Here is a 27,181-nt window from a genome sequence, read left to right as displayed (position 1 = left end):
GCTTTTTAGGGACATTGGGGCAGGAAGAGGGAGAAGGTTTGGGAGTGGAGGAAGAAAGAGTGGTTGCAGGAGGTGTCTGTTCACTGATTTTGGGTGCAGGTGCATGGGCTGGATGCTGTTGTGAGGTGGATGGCTGTTGGGTGTCTGAGTGCTTGCGTTTGTGTACTTTAGGAGGGAGGGACAGACATAGTGAGAGAGGACACAGGGGACGTGTGCATGGCTGTTGTGGAGGTGTCTGCCAGTGAGGTGTGTGTTCTGCTAGGTGTGGTGGTGATGCTGGTAGTGGATGAGGATGTAGTGCATGTAGGTGTGAGTGTAGATGGAACTGGGAGGGAGATGGAGGAGGAGGAGGAGGGGGAGACAGTGGAAATTGTGGATATTGGAGTCTGCATCTGGATGGTGTTTGTGTGAGTGCCTCTGGGATGATGTGTGGTGCTTGTGTTTGCCTATGTCACTCTTGTGTGTTGTCTTGTGTGCATGCTCGTCTGCCTGTGTGCTTTGGATAGGTTGGGGTTAGGGGGAATGGGATTGGGAAGAGGAAGTTGGAGGAGGGAGGGTGTAAACAGGGACAATGGCTGCCATCAGAGAGGAGGTCAGAACCTGGATTGATCTCTGTTGGGCCGCCAAGCCAGTGTGAATGCCCTCCAGGAATGCATTAGTCTGTTGCATCTGGGCTGCCAGCCCCTGGATGGCATTCCCAATGGTTGACTGCCTTACAGAGATGGATCTCAGGAGGTCAATAGCCTCCTCACTCAAGGCAGCAGGGCTAACTGGGGCATGGCCTAAGGTGGCTGGGGTGAAGGAGATGCCCACTTTTCTGGGTGAGCGGGCACGGGCAACTCGATGAGGAGCTGCTGGGAGGGCGGTGCTGGTATGGGGGTGTCGGCTGTACCTGTAGCTGGGGTGGTCACAGAGGTGTCCGCCACCACCAGGGAGCTTCCATCGGCACAGGTATCTGTGTATGAACTGTCCCCTCCAGTCTCCGTCTTGGTGCTCCCCTCGCCCTCCGTCCCACTGGTGCCCTCAGCATCGGTGGACTCCACCTCCTGGGTCCTGGTGGGATGCAGCTCCCTCCGTCGCTGGTGCCTCTGCTCCTCCGCCAGATGATGCTATTGCACATAAGGAGAGGATGACAAAAAAAAAATGGGGGGTAAGAGACAAAGGATATACTTGGTCAATGGCTACACCAACACCACCGTTGGCGTACACAGCACACTCACACACAGGGTGCAGGTCTACATAATATGCATTGCACTACCAATGATATTGATAGCCACCAAGGCATGGGGAGGGGCAAACACAAGCAAATCCAGCACACCTGGGACCCACGCAGCCTTGACCAGTAGTGGGTGCCTTTGAGCTAGGTTGCAGGATTATCCCTTCTGGACCCATGCCACAGGAGACCTATGCTGCAATGTCAGGCCTGGCCTAGGGGCACCCACTGACACACATCCCCTACCCTGATACCACCCTACCATGCGTAAGTTGTAATGATGGGCACTGTACTCACCGCCTTGTGGCTGCTGTGATGCCCTCAAGTGCCCATCCAACTCAGGATAGGCCACCGCCAGTATGCGGGTCATCAGGGGGTTAGGGTTTGACGGGTACCCCTTCCTCATTGGGAGGCCATCCCCACCTGGGCCTCCACTGTCTTCCGTGCCCAGCATCTCAGGTCCTCCCACTGTTTCCAACAGTGGGTGCTTCGCCTGCCATAGACCCCCAGGGTCTGCACGTCTTTGGCGATGGCATGCCATATACCCTTCTTTCGATGGGCGCTGACCTACAGAGGGAATACACACAGGAAAATAGTATTAGTCAGACAGTCCTGCCTGTTACATTTATGGCCCACCCTACCCCTTCACATCACCATTTACACACACCTGGCCCACCACAGAACCTGTATTCTGCCCAGGGGACATCCACCCACCCCCCTTACATGATGCCTTCACACACCACTCCATGCATTCATGCCACATGCATCGTGCCCACAGTGTACTCACCTGTTGGTCTGGAGGCCCATACAGCAGTCCGTACTGGGGTGGGACCCCATCCACCAGTCTCTCCAACTCCACCAAAGTGAAGGCAGGGGCCCTTTTCCCAGTCACATGGGCCATGTTAGGTTCCAGACAGAGGTCACAGCAGCACATGCAGTGTACGTCCGCGGTGCATACCATCACTGCCAGCGTACATCACCATTGGCCACTGTAACCCATAGGGCCCAATGTTTACCAGTGAGGAGTTGCACGGCGGTTCCCAACCACCTCCCGCAACAGCACACAATGTCAGCGGAATTACCTCACTTCCACTTGTCCCTCCATACAGAACAGGCGCACGCCATTTCAGGTGGGCAGGCCCTGAATAATTACTGCATCACTGTTTAAATTTGGACATACAGGACAATTCTCAACGACCCATTACAATTTGACAGCATGCATCGTACTGTTGTTTCGCCATTGTTCAGTTTGTGACCAGCTCCTCACTCTTATGTCCCTTAGATTGCTACCGCTGTGGATGAATAGGAGATGGAGACATACACCCGTGTACAGACCCCTGGTGGACTTGGCAACAATGGAGGACAGGTACATTATCCTCACATATAGACTTGTCAGGGCCACAGTCACAGAGCTGTGTGCCCAATTGGAGCCTGACCTCATATCTGCTATCCGTCACCCCACTGGGATTCCACCTCTTGTGCAAGTTCTATCAGTGTTCCATTTCCTGGCAACTAGTTCTTTCCAAGTGACACTGGGCTTGGCAGCAGGAATGTCACAGCCAATGTTCTCAATTGTGCTGACCAGAGTGTTGTTTGCCCTCATTAAACACATGTGCAGCTACATTGTATTTCCCCAGGTTGAAGATTTGGCCACAGTGAAGACTGACTTCTATGCAATGGGACATATCCCCAGTATAATTGGTTCGATTGATGGAACACATATTGCATTTGTCCCCCCGTCAAAATGAACTGGTGTATAGAAATCATGAAAGTTTTCACTCAATGAATGTGGGCCCGCTGTTGTGAGACTGCCTCCCTCATAGTATTGGCCAAGTCTGCCAGCACCCCTGCTATGGAGACCAGGGTGGTGTTGATGGCCTGCAAGTCCTCCCTGATACCCTGGTACTGTCCCTCCTGCAGCCACCTGTTCTCCTGCACATTGTCCAGGATTTGGCCCATTGTGTCCTGGGAATGTTGATATGCTCCCAGGATCTCTGCAAGTGCCTCCTGGAGAGTTGGTTCCCTGGGCCTGTCCTACCCCTGGCGCACAGAAGTCCTCCCAGTTCCCCTGTTGTCCTGTGCCTCTGCCCCGTGAACCGTGTGCTGACTGCCACTGACCCCAGGTCCCTAATTGTCATGGGTTTGAGGTGTGCCCTGGGGTCCCTGTATAGGTGGACACACTGCTGATTGATGTGTCCTGGGGATAGAGGTATGGGTACGCTGGGTGGGTGCTGTGGTGGTGTTTCCAGATGGGGGAGGCTCTGTGGTTGTCTGTGACTGGGCGTGGATAACCGACTGTCCAGAGGTCCCTGATGGGCCACGTTGGTCATCCAGATCCAGGCGACCAGAGTTGCTGTCATCACTGTGGGCCTCTTCAGTTGGGGGACTGGATAGTACTGGTACCTCCTCTTCTGTGACATTGGCTGGGATACATGTGGGGATGTAAATGATGTGTTATTGTTTCTCTGACTGACATATTGTGCATTGGTGGCTTGCCCTCTTTGGTTGGATTTGCCCTGGTAGCTTTCACTTGTGTAAGTTGGTATGTATTGGGCTAGCTGATTCTCTCTAGTGTGCATGTTTTAGTGATAGGTGTCCATGCAGGTCTGTGAGTGGTGTCCATACATTGGTATGGCATGCAGAGCTTGGCATTGTGATGAGTGAGATGTGATGGTGGAGTGTGTGGGAAGTGGTGGAGTGATGGGACTGAAGGTGAGGGTGGGAGTATGTGATGACATGGAGATATGGGGTTAGTAGTAGCATAGAGTTGACTTACCAGAGTCTAGTCCTCCTCTTACTCCGGCCAGGCCCTCAGGAGGCATGAATACCAAGACTTGCTCCTCCCATGTTGTTAGTTGTGGTGGAGGAAGTGGGGGTCCACCACCAGTCCTCTGTACAGCGAGTTGGAGTCTTGCTGCAATGGAATGTACCTTCCCCTGTAGGTCGTTCCACCTCTTCCTGATGTCATCCCTGGTTCTCGGGTGCTGTCCCACGGCATTGACCCCGTCCATGTTTCTCCGCCATATCTCCATCTTTCTAGCTATAGATATCTGCTGCACTGTGCTCCAAATAGCTGTGGCTCTAACCTGATGATTTCCTCCACCATGGCCCTTAGCTCCTCCTCTGAGAATCTGGGGTGTCTTTGTGGTGCCATGGGTGTTGTGTGAGTTGTGGCACCCCTGCACTGCCCATGCCCTTGGCATGGGAAGTACAAGGACCCCCATGGACAGCCCCATTGCGCTTTCCACTGCCCGAATTACGGGCAGTGTAAACAGCAACGGGTGCATCTGCACCCTCTGCACCAACACATTGGCACCGCCTTGATTACGAGTCGGCGTCAATGTTAAGGCCATGTTCACCGCATGGCCAGTGGGTGGAAACGCTGTTTCTGCCCTTCGGCCCTGCAGTAAACTCCTAGGAGAGCTGGCGGTGTTGTGGCCACACAGGTGGCCTGATGCGGTATGAGTTTGGGGGGCGACCTCTACTGACCGTCAAACTTGTAATAAGGGCCCAGGGTTTGCAGAGAGGATGCCTTCGGAAAGTGCAAGGAAGAAGGATCCAAATGTAAAAAACAACACCTAAAGTGGGCCCAGATATTTGAACAGTTCTTGCAACTTTGAAATTTTGGATCTGGTTAAGAGAAGGACTGGAGCAGAGCTGGAGCTGGCAGGTTTGGAGAAGGGCTGACCTAAGTCCAGTATTGGAGTAAATCTGGAGGAGAGGATGGCAGGCCTGGAGCAGAACAGGAAACAGAACTAAAGCATAGCTGAAGTGTGAACTGACAGGCCTGTAGGTAGAAGTGCTGGAATATGATCAATACTAGATGAAAGCTGAAGCTGGCAGGTCTGCAGCAGAGCTGAAATAAAATCAGGGCTAGATCACAGATAGATTTGGAGCTCGCAGGCCTGGAGCAGAAGTGGAATGAGACCACGACTGGAGCAGATCTGGAGCTGGAGCTGACAGACCTGGAGCAGAGATGAAGTGAGACCATAGGGCTTTAGCTGAACTGACAGATCTGGACCAGAGCAGGCAGGCAGGAGCAGAGCAGGAGACCAGGGGTGGAAACTGAGGCACATTGGGTACTGAAGCAGAGCAGAGAAGAACTTGGGGCTGGAGCAGAACAGAGCAGGAGCAAAGAATCCAACAGCTGGAGGATTTGCAACAATCTGGTACACTGATGAGAAGTATTTTATATACCGTTAGGACAGGAACTACCTGATAGGAAAAGGCTGAACTCTGAACAGTAATCACTTGATAGATAGGGGCAGTTCTCAAAAAGGAACACACTAGAATGGTGTTGATGTTTGTGGCCATTTGAAAGTGTTAAATGTGTGTGGTGGGCACCTTGGAATGCGGTATCACTAAAGGAGAGCTGGACTGTAATAGTTCATTTACAACCTTCCTATTTGCTGAACCAGATCAATGACAGCATACGCCCTTCAGAGATAGAGGGTTTCTGAAAAAGGAGAGAATTGGGAACCTATAAACTGACTGTGAATACCTTTGATCATATGATAAGCTGTGCTAATACTTCTCAGTCAAGATATCAGCAAAAGGTGGGCTTTTTCAAGGGAACAAGCGATAATTAAGCAAAAAACTCTGACTCCACTATGGCAGCTGTCGGACCGCCACACTTGCACGAGGGCCAATATCTTGTGCAATGTATTGGTACACTTTCAAAAACAATTTAAGGGTTGCACTTTGTACATTTATTTATTTTTGATTTAACAATGTAGTGTAGGCTGTTGATTCAAAAAATTCGGAGTTAAGAAGTATTCTTATGGAATCAAAAGGAATTAAACCATTCTGTTGTGTGACTTAAAACCCCACAGATAATGTGGCTGAAATATCAATTTCTGTAATTTTCCCTCTGTATGGCGAAGATACATTATATGTATAACAAATGGAATCGTTGCAAGTCAGCATTGAAACTGGGAGAGCACAACATTTTCCCTGGCCACAGCAAATTTGAGAATATTAGATTGATAGGTAAAAAGTTGGTCAGTGGTCTCAAATATGTTTATGATCCTGGACCACCCCATGCATAATATTTGAAACAATATTAAATTTCTAATGATTAATCAGTTTGAAATGTATTAAAAAAATTTGAGAAATGCACTTCTCTGTTGTACCTAGTGAAATACGTTAACAAAGCTTTCTTGTTTAAAATGAAAGGCATTATTCATAATATTGAAGTATTATTAGTGTTGAATTTATACTTTAGTATAATTTGGATTACATTGGCATTGAAACCCGAACAGTGCAGACCATGGACTAACATTGTATACAATTATTTCAAACTTTTGTGGAGCCACACTGATGGAAGATGTTCTAATGAAAAGCTTGGGGAAAGAAATACATGTCTCAATTTGTAGTTGTGTGATAGATTATTATTGGATGATGCCCCTTCAACATGGCATCCACTGATACCTCTTGCGAATCAGAATGCTTAGTGACTATTGATATGACAGTGCCCAGTTGGACTTTGAGCAGATGCAAATTCCGATTCAATCCCCAGATCTTCAGATGCTTTTCGACCTGATGCTTTGCTGATGAAGAGTCCCTTAATGCTGAGCCCTTTGGAGAGGTATCTTCCTCTCTGCTTTGCCCTTTGAGATGCCCCTTTATGACTTAGAAATCTTTTACCCCCTTTAGAAGACTCTTGATCGAGCTTCTGATATGCTGATGCTTTCCTTTATCTTTTGTCTCATTTAATTAGTAACCTACAGTTTGAGATTTTATTTTTTCAAATTATTTTGTTCTTGTTATGCTTTTTGTATTTTGTACGCATGTTTTCACCCCACACGTGCATTTCCCCAATTTAGCTAGTTGTAGGGTCTTCCATTACCCAGCATAAATTGATGTATTTGCTGAATTGAATTTATTGATGATTGCTAAGCCTGAGCAACATTGTATTTCTGTATTTCAGATATTCCTTTTAATATTATCGATTGTTCTCCATGAATGCTTAGTTTTGTTCGTGTTAGTTTGACTAAAGTTATTTTATCCCCATGGGCAACCACTCTATAAATTCGTATTGAGGTTAATTTATGTGATTTTAATTTTGAATTTGTGATAACTATCTTAACATTCATTTTTAATTGGAGTTCTCTTTGTATGGCCAAATGGCTCATACTGGTTAAAATTATTGCATAGTGATTGAGTTTTGTTTAATGGTTCTACCACACTCTATTGCTGGGTCAAAAGATACATCGACCTCCATGAGCATTGTTTCCTGCGAAGGATGAAAATGCTCTTGCATTAGCAAAGACAAGGAACTGCTATTCTTCCACTGAGGGACACTTAAAGGACTGGTCTGAGTCAAGCTTAGATACCTCTCCCAGCTGAGGGAAAGCTCTTCCTCTTCTTACTCATGATAATCTCAATCTTTTCTTCTTGCACTGGACAATCTTGCCATTATTCCCTGGGTAAGATAAAAAACATTCCTAGATCTTGGTTGGCTTCCTTTCCCCAGGAAGCTGACTTCTGCAGCCCTCCTAATTTGGAGATCTTCCCTCCAGATGAGAAACACACTCTTTCTCACCCCAGAAAAGATGCTTCTTCTTTCCTTTTCACTATGGAAGATTCTACTTCTCTTTTAGACTGTGAAATTCCTATCCTCCTTAGAGCAGGAAAATCCCTATGTTATGTACTGTTACTCACCCTGTATTGTGTGCCCCTTGTGACATTCCTTGTGACCATTTTATGTTCTAGAATTTGGATTTGAATAGCGAACAGATAGACTTGTAATGCAGTGTTCAGAGCCATGCTCCTGTTGTGTGGTAGAATACATTAGTTTTTGCTTTTCCTGATGGCTATATTGAGAATGTCAACAAGTGTCTACCACTCAAACAATGAACCGACATGCCTGGCAAGATTGGCATAACTTCCTTACATGTGGAGGAGGGGTGGACAGCTCACTAGGGCACTTGTGGCAGACAACGACAACCCAGTTTGGACTAGCAGGAAACACTAAGTTCACCATAGGTCTAAGTGACGGTCTTGTGTGACCCTGAGTACAAAGCTAGGAAATTTGGGTCAAATCAGCAAGGACCCTGTAGTGTGGTTGGGAAGAATTTTGCTACAGTGTGAAGAGAAGACTGATGTCAATGGAGATGCTCAGGATAGGTCCCAACAGCAGAGGTGTCTCCCAGGTCAGGCTCCAAAGGAGGTAGAGAAGTGAGAGCCATACAGTGTTCTGTCAACTTGAAACCTATCTTAGGGCCTGATTTGTAATTTGATGCATAGTAGTCAGTCCCTCAGAGTGGCAGAGAACATTACATCCATCACCCTGAAAGGCAACCGTCCATTGATTTTAGAGATGAGGTCTGGCCCAGTTGTTGCTTCTGTATATTGAAAGGAACTGTTGTCATGGTGGCTCTGTTCAATGTACAAAGCATTTGGTGGATAACTGCTGTTGGTTTTGACAGCTGTACACCAAGCTTCCTCTTGGCAATGAAAGAGAACACACATTGCTTCCACCCAGAGGGAGTAAGCATAACTTGCTGCTCCCTCCAGGTGGGAGCAATGCTGGCTCCCGCACACTGCGAAGAGCTGGCTGGGTTCACAGAGGCCCTGGGACTCCCCCTAAAGTCCTTAATGTTGTGGTTGGTGGGTGACCAGGGTGGGCTTCGGGGCACACACCTCTAATTTAGTAATGCTCCAGGGGATGGGGTCCTCGGGCCTAGTAAGGCTTGGGGGGACATGGCTCCCCCTCTCCTGTTTCATTGTATTTGGCCCTAGGGTCTAAACAACAGTAAGGAAAGTGTTGCACTTTGGAGGGGTTAGGTTTACTATTAATACTCCAGTCTAAGCAAAGTAAGAGTAGGGAAACTGTTGGACTTTGAAGGGGTTAGATTTACCATTCCACTCTAGGGAAATTGTTTGATATCAAAAAGATGATGTATATGAATACAAATCCTAGTATTTTAATATAATGTTTGACCCCTTACTGTAAACATTATTAAATTACATTATACAGAAATAAATATGCATATATATTTAACAAAAATAAAAATGTAATATATAAATAAGAAAGAAATACAATTACATATATTAATATCAACTTCCCTAACTACCAAAAAAATACACAATTATGAAATAATTGCTTATTTATTTAATTTCAATAAATATACAAAAAACAATTTATGTAACAAATTTCATTGCAAAACACTCCCAGACCAAGCAAACAAGATCACAAAATCATATCTGAAATAGATGCTACATAACGGCAGATCTACAGTCAAAGATGCCACTGATATAGCGGACACAATTCTAACTCATCAAATTAGCATTGTATTCCTAATGGAAAGATGGTTAACTGACCTTGCTGCACCACTAGTAAACCTACCCCCTGCTGATTTTCCCATTAAAAGTCTAAATTAGAGAGACAAGAAGGTTTAAGAACATGCTTTCATTCCCTCCTCATATGCCAATCTCTTCCTAGTAAAAATCCAGTGAGTCAGGGATTACACACTACCTGGTGATCCTTGCCAGAGGTGATGATAGCATTTTCCAGTAGATGGATGGTGGAGAGTCCAGGGCATACACTCTATCTGGGTGGTCCTTGCAAGGGGGCTGATTTTGCTTAGCTGACATATTCTGACTTAAAGGATGTGTACTGAGTGTATTGAGGGTGGGGCAGGAGAGGACTGATAGCCTCTTACCTTAGAAGAAGGAGCTATCTTTCTGCATGACAGACTCTCCTCTGCACTTCCCCGTTTTACCCCTGGATAGATCCTCCTTCAAACTGCCCTGCCAGATCCAAGAAGCCTTTTTTTGGAGCGTATCAGATTCACATCCCAGCTGCTCTGCTTGATCTGAGACGTACCCTTTCCCACTTCCTAGACTGGGACAGGCATTGAGGGAGGCCCATCCACCTTTCACCTCCATTTAGCGTAATGGTCCCACTGTTGTCTCTCCTCTTGTGCTGGGCTACCTTCCATTAAGGTTCAACTTTACCTTTGTTCAGTATTATGGTCCCACATCGTGGACTATCGGTTGATCGCTTCTGAATAGACATTCTCTTGTCTGGTCGAGTCCATACGCCTTTGGGGCTTCTGCTACTAGTTAGCGAGTACTGAGCTTTGCAATCCTCTTCTTCTGCAACTGTACTAGTGGGCTTCTACTTTGTTCTCGGCTGTTGTGGCACTTTGGGCCTCTTCTTTTCTCTGGTCTGTCCTGGCACCTTGAATCTGGGAAGGTAAGGTGGTGGTCACCTTAAATGTCTCTAAGGTAAGATGGTAATCCTTTCTTTCAAGGTGCTGGTGTTTTTTAACCTCCTTGAAGCCTTGGTTCAGAATGGGTGGGCCCTCTGCTGAGGTGATCTATGGATCCACTGACTTAGTGTGCCAGCTTTGTGGTGCATGGATTATCATCAGGCTGTGCTCCCTGGGCTCTGCATCCGCAGTTGGCCCATTTGTAAGGTCCAGCTGTAGAGTGGGTCTTCTGAGCACCTAGAACTGCATGAAGGGTTCCTTTCATCAACGTGATTTGTTCCCAATGGGATTTGGGTAGTGTCAATAGACTAGATGGTTATGGGCATTCAAGGATTTCCACAGACTGTGATACTATGTTTGGGAGCTCATTTCCATCTTGTGTGTCCAGAAATTACTTTGATGAAGGACAACGGCCTTTAACAACTGGTAGAACCTGAGTCAGAAGTGCTGTAAAGTGATTAAAACATTTCACCAACTCAGGGTGGAATGTTTTAAATAATACAGGGGGTAACTAAAAAACCAAACCTTAGAATGTTGGAGCAGAAAGCCCATACCAGCCCTGACAGGCTCTTAACCACTTCATTTTCTTCAGTGGAGCTCTCAGCAATCCAATCTTCTAATATGTTTGAGAGTAACTTATCCACCAAACTGAAGTTAGTCAGTGAAATTACTAAAGGATAACATTTTGTTGATAATTTGTCATTTACAGTGCACATAAAAAGAGATCCTATGGAAGTTAGGAAATTAATCAAGTTTTTCAGGAAATATACATTTTTGTGTAGATGATCACAGATGATCATAAATTGAGTGTGGATGATTCCATGGTAACCTTATAGTAGGCCCAAATGATGCAAACGAGGCTTTAATGGCCTTCTCTGTGGGTGTTGCCAAGTTAGAGGCCTCATAACAAGCAAGTAGGTCTTTCATACCATTTACAAACTACCACAGAGTTATATGGATTCTAAAATAATCTGTCCTTTGAGGGCAACATGTAAAATCCTTATATGGTTCTTATGCACTCCTCTCCCTTGGGTTCTGTTAGCAATAAATGACAGCTGTTGACAAAGGTGCATACACTGAAGTGCGCTGAAACAACTGACATTTATTGGCAGCAGGATCCTTAAAAGGTGAAAGGATGAATCCTCCACAACCCCTGCCTCTGCCTCTACTCTGTTAGAGTGCCTTGCTCCTGTTATTTGACAGGAAGAGCCTCTTCCCTCCCACAACCATAGCCTCATCCACAAAAGGGAGAAGGTACTGACATAGAGATGACAATGACCCTGTACCAGTTTTTATAGCCTGCTGCGATTTCATTGACTTCGATGGAGCTCTCAATGTACCAATGTTCTAACTGTGGACATTACACTGCAAAAAAGAATAAAGAGGAACATATTTATACACAGAGGATGAAAGACAAACACCTGAATTACACAGTCTGCCACAGTGGTGCTAATTAACATATTTACAAATTACACATTGGGAGGATGTGCCTTTTTGCGGTGGTTGGTGCTATTTTGGCTAGCAAAAAATGATGAGCCTTATTCAAAGAGATTTTTACTTGAGTGGGGGTGACTTAGCTTGTCTCACAGCTAAAACAGCAGAACTGCGCAAGAAAAAAAGTTTGGTGGGTCAGGCCTAATGGTCTTTCTTTAACCATATCGATACAATTTCAAATCTACTCACAGTATATCTAATATGAGTGAAACAGAATATACTGCCTAATATTGAAATTGCTAAAATAAAGATTAGCTTCCTGACTGGCTGGTAGCCAAATCGCAAATAAACTAAACCTCTAGTGAGATACTTTTCTAATTCATGATGATGAAGTTAACTACATACCTCCTGTGCAATTACAGGGACCTTGTATATAACCACACAATACATTTTATACAACTGCTGAAACCAATTATTTCATTTCAAGATTCCATTATTAGGATCATTTGAAAATATATTGACAATATTTACCCTGACAGTTGTCTCAATCTATGTGTGTATAAAACAGAATGATGGTAAATTTTGTAGAATATAGATAACCCAGTTCTCTGTTTATACTCACATATTTTGAATTGAGTAGATTTGAGTTTAAAATAAATGTTTTGTGTCTCTCAGTTTTCAAATTCAAAACACTGCAAGGGGTTCTAGATTTGCACCATTATATGCAAATCAATTAATAGAATAGTTTAAAAGAGGTTTTCACAAAGTAGTATGTTGCACTCTATATTTTTAAGACAGATTTAGAGTTGATGTGTGCAACTGTTTCACTCTATATTTTTAAGACAGATTTAGAGTTGATGCATATGACCCTGGAAACTGCCACCTTTTCTGGGGTGGTACCAACGACATCAAAAGCCTACTGTAAACTGAGCTCAGAAGGGAGAGGACTCACCATTGGAGACACTGGGAACAACATTGTCACCATGGACACCGAGATGCATGTCTCCCCCATGCTCCTCTACGTGCTTCTCCACCACGAACACCAATGACGGCGAAGAGGATGACGGTGAGTACAGCCACCTAGCACAAAAGGGAGGGGGGGAGGAAAAAGAGAGTGACACATACACGCAAAACACACACCCGAGATACACACACCATACACACAACCAGATGCACAAGAAAACAAATTAATCCCCCTAAATCGGCTGTATAATGCAAGGACAAAATGAATTTACTAAAGTGAGTGTAATAATATCAACACAGTATAAAAATAACTTAGCCAATGTTACAGATATTTACAATTGTATAGTTCAAGGGACACTGCCCAGTCCTCAGTTTGCGTGGGCCACATGGCCACAGGCCAAAGTCCAAGGCCCCACTTGTCACCTGCATCAACACAGACAGAACACTGCAGGGGCATCAGTTGGTAAATAGGCAGGCACCTCAGGGGGACGGGGGATGGGGGGGGCACCTCAGCTGGGAGATGGAACAAGACCACTGGTTCTAGGGGGGGCAACATGCCCTGTGCTTGGTCCTGGGGAGTGCAAGGCCACAGTCTCTCAAGTGGGTGACTTGTCGCTTGCACGGAAGGGGGCAACATGCCCTGTGCTTGGTCCTGGGGAGTACAAGGCCACAGTCTGTCGAGTGGGTGACTTGCCCACATGCTCTGGAGGGGGCAACATGCCCTGTGCCTGGTCCTGGGGAGTGCAAGGCCATAGTCTCTCGAGTGGATGATGTGCCCACATGCTCTGGAGGGGGTAACATGCCCTGTGCTTAGTCCTGGGGAGTACAAGGCCACAGTCTCTCGAGTGGGTGACTTGCCCACATGCTCTGGAGGGGGCAACATGCCTTGTGCCTGGTCCTGGGGAGTGCAAGGCCACAGTCTCTCGAGTGAGTGATGTGCACACATTCTCTGGAGGGGGTAACATGCCCTGTGCTTGGTCCTGGGGAGTGCAAGGCCACAGTCTCTCAAGCGGGTGACTTGGCCACATGCTCTGGAGGGGGAAACATGCCCTGTGCTTGGTCCTGGGGAGTGCAAGGCCACAGTCTCTCAAGTGGGTGACTTGTCCTCATGCTCTGGAGGGGGCAACATGCCCTGTGCTTGGTCTTGGGGAATGCAAGGCCACAGTCTCTCAAGTGGGTGACTTGCCCACATCTCTGGAGGGGGCAACATGCCCTGTGCGTGGTCCTGGAGAGTGCAAGGCCACAGTCTCATAAGTGGGTGACTTCCCCACATGCTCTGGAGGGGGCAACATGCCCTGTGCTCTTGATGCTGGGAAGGCTGGGGTTGGTGGGTGTTTTACACACTGGTTCTGGAGGGGGCATTTTGCCCTGTACTCTTGATCCTGGGGAGGCTGGGGTTGGTGAGTGTCTTACCCATTGGTTCTGGAGGGGGAATCGTGCCCTGTGCTCTTGATCTTGGGGAGTGGAAGGTCACAGTCTCTCAGGTGGGAGTCATACCCACTGGATTAGCTGAGGGCAGGCCGCACAGCAGCCCATGGCGGCAGGACTACATACCGTCCGCCGGCGGTGACGGCTGCTCAGTGGTGGTAGTGGTGGTGCTGTAGCCGCTGGTGAGGGGAAGCTCCAGCCCATCCCCTGCAGCCTCGGATGGCTGCCCCCTGGTGGCAGTGCTGCTGCTGTTGGCGGGAGACTCCAGCTCATCCCCTGCAGCCTCGGATGGCTGCCCACTGGTGGTGGTGGTGCTCCTGCTGGTGGGGGGAGGCTCCAGCCCATCCCCTGCAGCCTTGGATGGCTGCACAACCATGGTTGGTGGTGGGGGCTCCATCAGAGTTCCTCCCCCAGGCCCCTTGCCCTTCCTGCCTGCTGGTGCTGGCTCCTTGGTCTTCCTGGCAGCAGCTGGGGCAGGCTCCTTGGTCTTCCTAGCAGCAGCTGGGGCAGGCTCCTTACCCTCGAGGCTCCTTGGTGCAGGCTCCTTCACCCTCAGGACATGTGCCGTGGATGCTTTCCCACCACAAGTAGGTAAGGTGACTATTGGGCCCGTGGACTGGGTGGCTGAGGTGTTTGGCTGGATTTTTGCCACCCTGGCCAGAAATGCAGGACGGGGGCAGGAGGGGTAGGAAAGAGGTCAAGTTGGGCAAGGGAAAGCTTTTTAGGGACATTGGGGCAGGAAGAGGGAGAAGGTTTGGGAGTGGAGGAAGAAAGAGTGGTTGCAGGAGGTGTCTGTTCACTGATTTTGGGTGCAGGTGCATGGGCTGGATGCTGTTGTGAGGTGGATGGCTGTTGGGTGTCTGAGTGCTAGCGTTTGTGTACTTTAGGAGGGAGGGACAGACATAGTGAGAGAGGACACAGGGGACGTGTGCATGGCTGTTGTGGAGGTGTCTGCCAGTGAGGTGTGTGTTCTGCTAGGTGTGGTGGTGATGCTGGTAGTGGATGAGGATGTAGTGCATGTAGGTGTGAGTGTAGATGGAACTGGGAGGGAGATGGAGGAGGAGGGGGAGACAGTGGAAATTGTGGATATTGGAGTCTGCATCTGGATGGTGTTTGTGTGAGTGCCTCTGGGATGATGTGTGGTGCTTGTGTTTGCCTATGCCACTCTTGTGTGTTGTCTTGTGTGCATGCTCGTCTGCCTGTGTGCTTTGGATAGGTTGGGGTTAGGGGGAATGGGATTGGGAAGAGGAAGTTGGAGGAGGGAGGGTGGGAACAGGGACAATGGCTGCCATCAGAGAGGAGGTCAGAGCCTGGATTGATCTCTGTTGGGCCGCCAAGCCAGTGTGAATGCCCTCCAGGAATGCATTAGTCTGTTGCATCTGGGCTGCCAGCCCCTGGATGGCATTCACAATGGTTGACTGCCTTACAGAGATGGATCTCAGGAGGTCAATAGCCTCCTCACTCAAGGCAGCAGGGCTAACTGGGGCATGGCCTAAGGTGGCTGGGGTGAAGGAGATGCCCACTTTTCTGGGTGAGCGGGCACGGGCAACTCGATGAGGAGCTGCTGGGAGGGCGGTGCTGGTATGGGGGTGTCGGCTGTACCTGTAGCTGGGGTGGTCACAGAGGTGTCCGCCACCACCAGGGAGCTTCCATCGGCGCAGGTATCTGTGTATGAACTGTCCCCTCCAGTCTCCGTCTTGGTGCTCCCCTCGCCCTCCGTCCCACTGGTGCCCTCAGCATCGGTGGACTCCACCTCCTGGGTCCTGTGGGATGCAGCTCCCTCCGTCGCTGGTGCCTCTGCTCCTCCGCCAGATGATGCTATTGCACATAAGGACAGGATGACAAAAAAAAAATGGGGGGTAAGAGACAAAGGATATACTTGGTCAATGGCTACACCAACACCACCGTTGGCGTACACAGCACACTCACACACAGGGTACAGGTCTACGTAATATGCATTGCACTACCAATGATATTGATAGCCACCAAGGCATGGGGAGGGGCAAACACAAGCAAATCCAGCACACCTGGGACCCACGCAGCCTTGACCAGTAGTGGGTGCCTTTGAGCTAGGTTGCAGGATTATCCCTTCTGGACCCATGCCACAGGAGACCTATGCTGCAATGTCAGGCCTGGCCTAGGGGCACCCACTGACACACATCCCCTACCCTGATACCACCCTACCATGCATAAGTTGTAATGATGGGCACTGTACTCACCGCCTTGTGGCTGCTGTGATGCCCTCAAGTGCCCATCCAACTCAGGATAGGCCACCGCCAGTATGCGGGTCATCAGGGGGTTAGGGTTTGACGGGTACCCCTTCCTCATTGGGAGGCCATCCCCACCTGGGCCTCCACTGTCTTCCGTGCCCAGCATCTCAGGTCCTCCCACTGTTTCCAACAGTGGGTGCTTCGCCTGCCATAGACCCCCAGGGTCTGCACGTCTTTGGCGATGGCATGCCATATACCCTTCTTTCGATGGGCGCTGACCTACAGAGGGAATACACACAGGAAAATAGTATTAGTCAGACAGTCCTGCCTGTTACATTTATGGCCCACCCTACCCCTTCACATCACCATTTACACACACCTGGCCCACCACAGAACCTGTATTCTGCCCAGGGGACATCCACCCACCCCCCTTACATGATGCCTTCACACACCACTCCATGCATTCATGCCACATGCATCGTGCCCACAGTGTACTCACCTGTTGGTCTGGAGGCCCATACAGCAGTCCGTACTGGGGTGGGACCCCATCCACCAGTCTCTCCAACTCCACCAAAGTGAAGGCAGGGGCCCTTTTCCCAGTCACATGGGCCATGTTAGGTTCCAGACAGAGGTCACAGCAGCACATGCAGTGTATGTCCGCGGTGCATACCATCACTGCCAGCGTACATCACCATTGGCCACTGTAACCCATAGGGCCCAATGTTTACCAGTGAGGAGTTGCACGGCGGTTCCCAACCACCTCCCGCAACAGCACACAATGTCAGCGGAATTACCTCACTTCCACTTGTCCCTCCATACAGAACAGGTGCACGCCATTTCAGGTGGGCAGGCCCTGAATAATTACTGCATCACTGTTTAAATTTGGACATACAGGACAATTCTCAACGACCCATTACAATTTGACAGCATGCATCGTACTGTTGTTTCGCCATTGTTCAGTTTGTGACCAGCTCCTCACTCTTATGTCCCTTAGATTGCTACCGCTGTGGATGAATAGGAGATGGAGACATACACCCGTGTACAGACCCCTGGTGGACTTGGCAACAATGGAGGACAGGTACATTATCCTCACATATAGACTTGTCAGGGCCACAGTCACAGAGCTGTGTGCCCAATTGGAGCCTGACCTGATATCTGCTATCCGTCACCCCACTGGGATTCCCCCTCTTGTGCAAGTTCTATCAGTGTTCCATTTCCTGGCAATTAGTTCTTTCCAAGTGACACTGGGCTTGGCAGCAGGAATGTCACAGCCAATGTTCTCAATTGTGCTGACCAGAGTGTTGTTTGCCCTCATTAAACACATGTGCAGCTACATTGTATTTCCCCAGGTTGAAGATTTGGCCACAGTGAAGACTGACTTCTATGCAATGGGACATATCCCCAGTATAATTGGTTCGATTGATGGAACACATATTGCATTTGTCCCCCCGTCAAAATGAACTGGTGTATAGAAATCATGAGAGTTTTCACTCAATGAATGTGGGCCCGCTGTTGTGAGACTGCCTCCCTCATAGTATTGGCCAAGTCTGCCAGCACCCCTGCTATGGAGACCAGGGTGGTGTTGATGGCCTGCAAGTCCTCCCTGATACCCTGGTACTGTCCCTCCTGCAGCCACCTGTTCTCCTGCACATTGTCCAGGATTTGGCCCATCGTGTCCTGGGAATGTTGGTATGCTCCCAGGATCTCTGCAAGTGCCTCCTGGAGTGTTGGTTCCCTGGGCCTGTCCTCCCCCTGGCGCACAGAAGTCCTCCCAGTTTCCCTGTTGTCCTGTGCCTCTGCCCCGTGAACCGTGTGCTGACTGCCACTGACCCCAGGTCCCTAATTGTCATGGGTTTGAGGTGTGCCCTGGGGTCCCTGTATAGGTGGACACACTGCTGATTGATGTGTCCTGGGGATAGAGGTATGGGTACGCTGGGTGGGTGCTGTGGTGGTGTTTCCAGATGGGGGAGGCTCTGTGGTTGTCTGTGACTGGGCGTGGATAACCGACTGTCCAGAGGTCCCTGATGGGCCACGTTGGTCATCCAGATCCAGGCGACCAGAGTTGCTGTCATCACTGTGGGCCTCTTCAGTTGGGGGACTGGATATTACTGGTACCTCCTCTTCTGTGACATTGGCTGGGATACATGTGGGGATGTAAATGATGTGTTATTGTTTCTCTGACTGACATATTGTGCATTGGTGGCTTGCCCTCTTTGGTTGGATTTGCCCTGGTAGCTTTCACTTGTGTAAGTTGGTATGTATTGGGCTAGCTGATTCTCTCTAGTGTGCATGTTTTAGTGATAGGTGTCCATGCAGGTCTGTGAGTGGTGTCCGTACATTGGTATGGCATGCAGAGCTTGGCATTGTGATGAGTGAGATGTGATGGTGGAGTGTGTGGGAAGTGGTGGAGTGATGGGAGTGAAGGTGAGGGTGGGAGTATGTGATGACATGCAGATAGGGGGTTAGTAGTAGCATAGAGTTGACTTACCAGAGTCTAGTCCTCCTCTTACTCCGGCCAGGCCCTCAGGAGGCATGAATACCAATACTTGCTCCTCCCATGTTGTTAGTTGTGGTGGAGGAAGTGGGGGTCCACCACCAGTCCTCTGTACAGCGAGTTGGAGTCTTGCTGCAATGGAATGTACCTTCCCCTGTAGGTCGTTCCACCTCTTCCTGATGTCAACCCTGGTTCTCGGGTGCTGTCCCACGGCATTGACCCCGTCCATGTTTCTCCGCCATATCTCCATCTTTCTAGCTATAGATATCTGCTGCACTGTGCTCCAAATAGCTGTGGCTCTAACCTGATGATTTCCTCCCCCATGGCCCTTAGCTCCTCCTCTGAGAATCTGGGGTGTCTTTGTGGTGCCATGGGCGTTGTGTGAGTTGTGTAGGTGAGGGTTTGTAGGGTGATGCGTTGGGGTGTGTGATGTGTGGTGCGTGGGTGATGTATAGGTGTAAGTAGTGTGTGGCTCTGGTTTTGTCTGTGGTCGTGGTGTCTGTCTTGTGCCAATGGTTTGTATTCGTAAAGGATTGTGGGTAATGTGGGTGTGTGTTTTATAGTGGTGTGGGTGTGGTATGCGTATGGGTTTCAGGTATGTGTTGTTTGAATTGTCCAATGTGGTGTTGTTTTGTTTGAGTGTGTGTATTTTGAGCGCAGCAGTATGTACCGCCAATGTTTTACCGCCATTGAATGTCCACTGCTGTGATTTGTGGGTCAAATTGTGATGGGCGTTGTTCTGTTGGCGTAACAGTGTGGGTTTGGGTACCGCCAGTTTATCACTGACCTTTGGTGTGGCGGTTTTGTGTCTGTGGCTGAATACTGACGGATTGGTGTGTGTGTCATAATATGGTGAACGGATATCCGCTGCGGTGGCGGTATGTTGGCAGCAGTCAGCATGGCGATAAGTGGGATTTAACGCCAATGTCATAATGAGGGCCAGAGTCTGTTTCAGTTGTAACATGGGGCCTCATTCTGACCCTGGTGGTTACCAGACCGCCAGTGTCACGGTCGCGGTCGGACCACCCCCAAAGTGGTGGTCCGACTGCGACAGTACAATCGTGGTGAAAGCGCCATGGTCGGAATGCCAGCACCACCAGGTTGCCGCCAGTCGACAACCTGGCGGTCTCGGCAGTTGTAATCCGCCAGGGCAGCGCTGCTTGAAGCACTGCCTTGGGGATTAAGAGTCCCCTTTCTGCCAGCCTTTGCAATGCGGGGCTACAAAGGCTGCAAAGGCTGGCGGAAATGGGGCGCCGGGTGCCCTCTGGGGCACCCCTGCACTGCCCATGCCCTTGGCATGGGAAGTACAAGGACCCCCATGGACAGCCCCATTGCGCTTTCCACTGCCCGAATTACGGGCAGTGTAAACAGCAACGGGTGCACCTGCACCCTCTGCACCAACACATTGGCACCGCCTTGATTACGAGTCGGCGTCAATGTTAAGGCCATGTTCACCGCATGGCCAGTGGGTGGAAACGCTGTTTCTGCCCTTCGGCCCTGCAGTAAACTCCTAGGAGAGCTGGCGGTGTTGTGGCCGCACAGGTGGCCTGATGCGGTATGAGTTTGGGGGGCGACCTCTACTGACCGTCAAACTTGTAATAAGGGCCCAGGGTTTGCAGAGAGGATGCCTTCGGAAAGTGCAAGGAAGAAGGATCCAAATGTAAAAAACAACACCTAAAGTGGGCCCAGATATTTGAACAGTTCTTGCAACTTTGAAATTTTGGATCTGGTTAAGAGAAGGACTGGAGCAGAGCTGGAGCTGGCAGGTTTGGAGAAGGGCTGACCTAAGTCCAGTATTGGAGTAAATCTGGAGGAGAGGATGGCAGGCCTGGAGCAGAACAGGAAACAGAACTAAAGCATAGCTGAAGTGTGAACTGACAGGCCTGTAGGTAGAAGTGCTGGAATAAGATCAATACTAGATGAAAGCTGAAGCTGGCAGGTCTGCAGCAGAGCTGAAATAAAATCAGGGCTAGATCACAGATAGATTTGGAGCTCGCAGGCCTGGAGCAGAAGTGGAATGAGACCACGACTGGAGCAGATCTGGAGCTGGAGCTGACAGACCTGGAGCAGAGATGAAGTGAGACCATAGGGCTTTAGCTGAACTGACAGATCTGGACCAGAGCAGGCAGGCAGGAGCAGAGCAGGAGACCAGGGGTGGAAACTGAGGCACATTGGGTACTGAAGCAGAGCAGAGAAGAACTTGGGGCTGGAGCAGAACAGAGCAGGAGCAAAGAATCCAACAGCTGGAGGATTTGCAACAATCTGGTACACTGATGAGAAGTATTTTATATACCGTTAGGACAGGAACTACCTGATAGGAAAAGGCTGAACTCTGAACAGTAATCACTTGATAGATAGGGGCAGTTCTCAAAAAGGAACACACTAGAATGGTGTTGATGTTTGTGGCCATTTGAAAGTGTTAAATGTGTGTGGTGGGCACCTTGGAATGCGGTATCACTAAAGGAGAGCTGGACTGTAATAGTTCATTTACAACCTTCCTATTTGCTGAACCAGATCAATGACAGCATACGCCCTTCAGAGATAGAGGGTTTCTGAAAAAGGAGAGAATTGGGAACCTATAAACTGACTGTGAATACCTTTGATCATATGATAAGCTGTGCTAATACCTCTCAGTCAAGATATCAGCAAAAGGTGGGCTTTTTCAAGGGAACAAGCGATAATTAAGCAAAAAACTCTGACTCCACTATGGCAGCTGTCGGACCGCCACACTTGCACGAGGGCCAATATCTTGTGCAATGTATTGGTACACTTTCAAAAACAATTTAAGGGTTGCACTTTGTACATTTATTTATTTTTGATTTAACAATGTAGTGTAGGCTGTTGATTCAAAAAATTCTGAGTTAAGAAGTATTCTTATGGAATCAAAAGGAATTAAACCATTCTGTTGTGTGACTTAAAACCCCACAGCTAATGTGGCTGAAATATCAATTTCTGTAATTTTCCCTCTGTACGGCGAAGATACATTATATGTATAACAAATGGAATCGTTGCAAGTCAGCATTGAAACTGGGAGAGCACAACATTTTCCCTGGCCACAGCAAATTTGAGAATATTAGATTGATAGGTAAAAAGTTGGTCAGTGGTCTCAAATATGTTTATGATCCTGGACCACCCCATGCATAATATTTGAAACAATATTAAATTTCTAATGATTAATCAGTTTGAAATGTATTAAAAAAATTAGAGAAATGCACTTCTCTGTTGTACCTAGTGAAATACGTTAACAAAGCTTTCTTGTTTAAAATGAAAGGCATTATTCATAATATTGAAGTATTATTAGTGTTGAATTTATACTTTAGTATAATTTGGATTACATTGGCATTGAAACCCGAACAGTGCAGAACATGGACTAACATTGTATACAATTATTTCAAACTTTTGTGGAGCCACACTGATGGAAGATATTCTAATGAAAAGCTTGGGGAAAGAAATACATGTCTCAATTTGTAGTTGTGTGATAGATTATTATTGGATGATGCCCCTTCAACATGGCATCCACTGATACCTCTTGCGAATCAGAATGCTTAGTGACTATTGATATGACAGTGCCCAGTTGGACTTTGAGCAGATGCAAATTCCGATTCAATCCCCAGATCTTCAGATGCTTTTCGACCTGATGCTTTGCTGATGAAGAGTCCCTTAATGCTGAGCCCTTTGGAGAGGTATCTTCCTCTCTGCTTTGCCCTTTGAGATGCCCCTTTATGACTTAGAAATCTTTTACCCCCTTTAGAAGACTCTTGATCGAGCTTCTGATATGCTGATGCTTTCCTTTATCTTTTGTCTCATTTAATTAGTAACCTACAGTTTGAGATTTTATTTTTTCAAATTATTTTGTTCTTGTTATGCTTTTTGTATTTTGTACGCATGTTTTCACCCCACACGTGCATTTCCCCAATTTAGCTAGTTGTAGGGTCTTCCATTACCCAGCATAAATTGATGTATTTGCTGAATTGAATTTATTGATGATTGCTAAGCCTGAGCAACATTGTATTTCTGTATTTCAGATATTCCTTTTAATATTATCGATTGTTCTCCATGAATGCTTAGTTTTGTTCATGTTAGTTTGACTAAAGTTATTTCATCCCCATGGGCAACCACTCTATAAATTCGTATTGAGGTTAATTTATGTGATTTTAATTTTGAATTTGTGATAAATATCTTAACATTCATTTTTAATTGGAGTTCTCTTTGTATGGCCAAATGGCTCATACTGGTTAAAATTATTGCATAGTGATTGAGTTTTGTTTAATGGTTCTACCACACTCTATTGCTGGGTCAAAAGATCCATCGACCTCCATGAGCATTGTTTCCTGCGAAGGATGAAAATGCTCTTGCATTAGCAAAGACAAGGAACTGCTATTCTTCCACTGAGGGACACTTAAAGGACTGGTCTGAGTCAAGCTTAGATACCTCTCCCAGCTGAGGGAAAGCTCTTCCTCTTCTTACTCATGATAATCTCAATCTTTTCTTCTTGCACTGGACAATCTTGCCATTATTCCCTGGGTAAGATAAAAAACATTCCTAGATCTTGGTTGGCTTCCTTTCCCCAGGAAGCTGACTTCTGCAGCCCTCCTAATTTGGAGATCTTCCCTCCAGATGAGAAACACACTCTGTCTCACCCAAGAAAAGATGCTTCTTCTTTCCTTTTCACTATGGAAGATTCTACTTCTCTTTTAGACTGTGAAATTCCTATCCTCCTTAGAGCAGGAAAATCCCTATGTTATGTACTGTTACTCACCCTGTATTGTGTGCCCCTTGTGACATTCCTTGTGACCATTTTATGTTCTAGAATTTGGATTTGAATAGCGAACAGATAGAGTTGTAATACAGTGTTCAGAGCCATGCTCCTATTGTGTGGTAGAATACATTAGTTTTTGCTTTTCCTGATGGCTATATTGAGAATGTCAACAAGTGTCTACCACTCAAACAATGAACTGACATGCCTGGCAAGATTGGCATAACTTCCTGACATGTGGAGGAGGGGTGGACAGCTCACTAGGGCACTTGTGGCAGACAACGACAACCCAGTTTGGACTAGCAGGAAACACTAAGTTCACCATAGGTCTAAGTGACGGTCTTGTGTGACCCTGAGTACAAAGCTAGGAAATTTGGGTCAAATCAGCAAGGACCCTGTAGTGTGGTTGGGAAGAATTTTGCTACAGTGTGAAGCGAAGACTGATGTCAATGGAGATGCTCAGGATAGGTCCCAACAGCAGAGGTGTCTCCCAGGTCAGGCTCCAAAGGAGGTAGAGAAGTGAGAGCCATACAGTGTTCTGTCAACTTGAAACCTATCTTAGGGCCTGATTTGTAATTTGATGCATAGTAGTCAGTCCCTCAGGGTGGCAGAGAACATTACATCCATCACCCTAAAAGACAACCGTCCATTGATTTTAGAGATGAGGTCTGGCCCAGTTGTTGCTTCTGTATATTGAAAGGAACTGTTGTCATGGTGGCTCTGTTCAATGTACAAAGCATTTGGTGGATAACTGCTGTTGGTTTTGACAGCTGTACACCAAGCTTCCTCTTGGCAATGAAAGAGAACACACATTGCTTCCACCCAGAGGGAGTAAGCATAACTTGCTGCTCCCTCCAGGTGGGAGCAATGCTGGCTCCCGCACACTGTGAAGAGCTGGCTGGGTTCACAGAGGCCCTGGGACTCCCCCTAAAGCCCCTAATGTTGTGGTTGGTGGGTGACCAGGGTGGGCTTCGGGGCACACACCTCTAATTTAGTAATGCCCCAGGGGATGGGGTCATCGGGCCTAGTAAGGCTTGGGGGGACATGGCTCCCCCTCTCCTGTTTGATTGTATTTGGCCCTAGGGTCTAAACAACAGTAAGGAAAGTGTTGCACTTTGGAGGGGTTAGGTTTACTATTAATACTCCAGTCTAAGCAAAGTAAGAGTAGGGAAACTGTTGGACTTTGAAGGGGTTAGATTTACCATTCCACTCTAGGGAAATTGTTTGATATCAAAAAGATGATGTATATGAATACAAATCCTAGTATTTTAATATAATGTTTGACCCCTTACTGTAAACATTATTAAATTACATTATACAGAAATAAATATGCATATATATTTAACAAAAATAAAAATGTAATATATAAATAAGAAAGAAATACAATTACATATATTAATATCAACTTCCCTAACTACCAAAAAAATACACAATTATGAAATAATTGCTTATTTATTTAATTTCAATAAATATACAAAAAACAAATACAATTTATGTAACAAATTTCATTGCAAAACACTCCCAGACCAAGCAAACAAGATCACAAAATCATATCTGAAATAGATGCTACATAACTGCAGATCTACAGTCAAAGATGCCACTGATATAGCGGACACAATTCTAACTCATCAAATTAGCATTGTATTCCTAATGGAAAGATGGTTCACTGACCTTGCTGCACCACTAGTAAACCTACCCCCTGCTGATTTTCCCATTAAAAGTCTAAATTAGAGAGACAAGAAGGTTTAAGAACATGCTTTCATTCCCTCCTTATATGCCAATCTCTTCCTAGTAAAAATCCAGTGAGTCAGGGATTACACACTACCTGGTGATCCTTGCCAGAGGTGATGATAGCATTTTCCAGTAGATGGATGGTGGAGAGTCCAGGGCATACACTCTATCTGGGTGGTCCTTGCAAGGGGGCTGATTTTGCTTAGCTGACATATTCTGACTTGAAGGATGTGTACTGAGTGTATTGATGATGGGGCAGGAGAGGACTGATAGCCTCTTACCTTAGAAGAAGGAGCTATCTTTCTGCATGACAGACTCTCCTCTGCACTTCCCCGTTTTACCCCTGGATAGATCCTCCTTCAAACTGCCCTGCCAGATCCAAGAAGCCTTTTTTTGGAGCGTATCAGATTCACATCCCAGCTGCTCTGCTTGATCTGAGACGTACCCTTTCCCACTTCCTAGACTGGGACAGGCATTGAGGGAGGCCCATCCACCTTTCACCTCCATTTAGCGTAATGGTCCCACTGTTGTCTCTCCTCTTGTGCTGGGCTACCTTCCATTAAGGTTCAACTTTACCTTTGTTCAGTATTATGGTCCCACATCGTGGACTATCGGTTGATCGCTTCTGAATAGACATTCTCTTGTCTGGTCGAGTCCATACGCCTTTGGGGCTTCTGCTACTAGTTAGCGAGTACTGAGCTTTGCAATCCTCTTCTTCTGCAACTGTACTAGTGGGCTTCTACTTTGTTCTCGGCTGTTGTGGCACTTTGGGCCTCTTCTTTTCTCTGGTCTGTCCTGGCACCTTGAATCTGGGAAGGTAAGGTGGTGGTCACCTTAAATGTCTCTAAGGTAAGATGGTAATCCTTTCTTTCAAGGTGCTGGTGTTTTTTAACCTCCTTGAAGCCTTGGTTCAGCATGGGTGGGCCCTCTGCTGAGGTGATCTATGGATCCACTGACTTAGTGTGCCAGCTTTGTGGTGCATGGATTATCATCAGGCTGTGCTCCCTGGGCTCTGCATCCGCAGTTGGCCCATTTGTAAGGTCCAGCTGTAGAGTGGGTCTTCTGAGCACCTAGAACTGCATGAAGGGTTCCTTTCATCAACGTGATTTGTTCCCAATGGGATTTGGGTAGTGTCAATAGACTAGATGGTTATGGGCATTCAAGGATTTCCACAGACTGTGATACTATGTTTGGGAGCTCATTTCCATCTTGTGTGTCCAGAAATGACGTTGATGAAGGACAACGGCCTTTAACAACTTGTAGAACCTGAGTCAGAAGTGCTGTAAAGTGATTAAAACATTTCACCAACTCAGGTTGGAATGTTTTAAATAATACAGGGGGTAACTAAAAAACCAAACCTTAGAATGTTGGAGCAGAAAGCCCATACCAGCCCTGACAGGCTCTTAACCACTTCATTTTCTTCAGTGGAGCTCTCAGCAATCCCATCTTCTAATATGTTTGAGAGTAACTTATCCACCAAACTGAAGTTAGTCAGTGAAATTACTAAAGGATAACATTTTATTGATAATTTGTCATTTACAGTGCACATAAAAAGAGATCCTATGGAAGTTAGGAAATTAATCAAGTTTTTCAGGAAATATACATTTTTGTGTAGATGATCACAGATGATCATAAATTGAGTGTGGATGATTCCATGGTAACCTTATAGTAGGCCCAAATGATGCAAATGAGGCTTTAATGGCCTTCTCTGTGGGTGTTGCCAAGTTAGAGGCC

This window comes from Pleurodeles waltl, chromosome 3_2 (assembly GCF_031143425.1).
Source record: "Pleurodeles waltl isolate 20211129_DDA chromosome 3_2, aPleWal1.hap1.20221129, whole genome shotgun sequence".
NCBI lineage: Eukaryota > Metazoa > Chordata > Amphibia > Caudata > Salamandridae > Pleurodeles > Pleurodeles waltl.
Note: the sequence above shows the minus strand (reverse complement) of the source record.